Genomic DNA, 2,500 nt, shown 5'->3' with positions numbered 1-2,500 from the left:
TTTTGAGTTGTGAAGGTTGGAAAGGCCTCCAAATGCCCCCAAATGAATACCATGAAAGTCTTGGTGCACGAAAGTTTTGAGTTGGTTGGGTTTTGCACATGGCCAAGTTGGTCGGTGCACCACGGCATAGCTAAATGGCTTGGTGGGGAGTTTTGTGAAAAAATGAAATTCGTGGTTTTTGAGATGTGAGGGTTGGAATGGCCTCCAAATGCCCCCAAATGAATACCATGAAAGTCTTGGTGCACGAAAGTTTTGAGTTGGTTGGGTTTTGCACATGGGCAAGGTTGGCGGTGCACCACGGCATAGCTAAATGGCTTGGTGGGGAGTTTTGTGAAAAAATGAAATTCGTGGTTTTTGAGATGTGAGGGTTGGAAAGGCCTCCAAATGCCCCCAAATGAATACCATGAAATTCTTGGTGCACGAAAGTTTTGAGTTCGGAGGGTTTTGCACATGGCCAATGTTGGCGGTGCACCGCGGCATAGCTAGAAGGCTTGGTGGGGAGTTTTGTGAAAAAATGAAATTCGTGGTTTTTGAGATGTGAGGGTTGGAAAGGCCTCCAAATGTCCCCAAATGAATACCATGAAATTCTTGGTGCACGAAAGTTTTGAGTTCGGAGGGTTTTGCACATGGCCAATGTTGGCGGTGCACCGCGGCATAGCTAGAAGGCTTGGTGGGGAGTTTTGTGAAAAAATGAAATTCGTGGTTTTTGAGATGTGAGGGTTGGAAAGGCCTCCAAATGTCCCCAAATGAGTACTGTAAAAGTGTTGGTGCACAAAAGTTTTGAATTGGATGCATTTTGCACTTGGCCAAGTTGGTCGGTGCACCGCGACTAGATAGCTTGGTGCCAAAATTTGTCAAATTTAAGACCTTGGCCAAACTGAATGAAATTTTGTGGGGAGGTTCCTGATATTGTTTAGTGGTGGACTGGAAAAAATGAGGTCGAAATTCGAAGTCTACATGTGCTTTTCTATTTTTCCCGATTTTACACATACCCGGTAAGTAAAAAAAATAAAAAAAAATAGTTCCCCTTGGAGAAAAATTATGAAATTTGGTGAGCAAGGAGATACCATTATTCTACGAATTACTGCAAAAAATCGCATCAAAATTCGAAGTGTAGCCCGAGATATGGACTTATGTCTGCTCAAAAAAAGTGTATCTACTTGTACAATTTTGCCTTTTGCATATTAACCTCTTATAGGGGGGGAGTGCTCCTTGAGCCGGCCAGCTCCACACTGGCAGGTTTTAAAGGGAGCTTGATGAGGCCTCCCCCCTCACGTGGTGCGTGCGTTAGCATGTTTATCATGGCACAACTAGCCTCTTCATAGTTGTTGAGCTTTATTAATACCAACACACGGTCGTCACTGATCGTTGGTTAGCTCGGCAGCTAGTCCCTCGGATATTGTGGAAAGTTATTTTCATGCCTAGCGATGCTTGACCATGCGTCACTTGATGTTTCCATTTGCTTGCTTGCCCATGGTAGGTGGGGGGTGGACCGTCTTGTGGTGTGGTGTCTTGCGAACGTGAGGGTGTGTGAGTTGTAATCGAGATGCACTTGCTGGCTGGCTCCATGCCTTGCGTATCGAACGGTCAAGCATGCATCTCTTCCATTTTCACCCGTTGCCTTGGGTGATATTGGTTGATCAGTCCCTGTGTTGCCTACCCACTAGACGGTACTTCTGTGGTTGCTTCGAATTCTATCTTTCCATCACGAAGAGGTGTTGGAGGATCCTAATGTCACGCACGTGTTCCATCTAGTGAAACATCTCAGTGATGCACGTGTTGTGGCTAGTTCTTTTGGATGCGGTGCATTATATGAACTCGGGTTTACTTTAGCGACCCAGTTAACATAATTCGGTTGTGTCCCTTGATTGAGACGTTGTCCTTGAACTTGTTGTGAGCAATATCGTTCTTCCACAACCCGTCGTCTTGAGTGCGATGGAAGGCAAATAAGATGTGCTTTGGCATGTCATGCACGTACTCGATTGCGGGAAGTGTGAGAAAGTGTTGTTGACAACCCGTGGGAAATGGAATGTGGCAAATCGTGATGAGCTCTTCGTGGATCTGCGAAGAAGACGACCTTTGGGCCTGTTGGAAACGAGGGAGGCGATGTTGAACTGCGAAGAAGATGGACTTTTGGGTTGTTTGAATCAATGGGAGGCCACGCGAGAACTCCGAATACTATGGACTCTTGGGTTGTTGGAAGCAACGGGAGGCCCCGCTAGAACTCCGAATACTACGGACTCTTGGGTTGTTGGAAGCAAGGGGAGGCCCCGCTAGAACTCCGAATACTATGGACTCTTGGGTTGTTGGAAGCAAGGGGAGGTCCCGCTAGAACTCCGAATACTACGGACTCTTGGGTTGTTGGAAGCAAGGGGAGGCCCCGCTAGAACTCCGAATACTATGGACTCTTGGGTTGTTGGAAGCAAGGGGAGGCCCCGCTAGAACTCCGAATACTATGGACTCTTGGGTTGTTGGCAACGACAACTTGGGGGGATGACAC

Source organism: Vigna unguiculata, unplaced genomic scaffold (genome assembly GCF_037176805.1).
Source record: "Vigna unguiculata cultivar grain cowpea cultivar isolate G323 ecotype 2 unplaced genomic scaffold, ASM3717680v1 ptg000048l_ERROPOS582555, whole genome shotgun sequence".
NCBI lineage: Eukaryota > Viridiplantae > Streptophyta > Magnoliopsida > Fabales > Fabaceae > Vigna > Vigna unguiculata.
The sequence above is the reverse complement of the archived record's forward strand: the minus strand, read 5'-3'. Positions refer to the sequence as shown.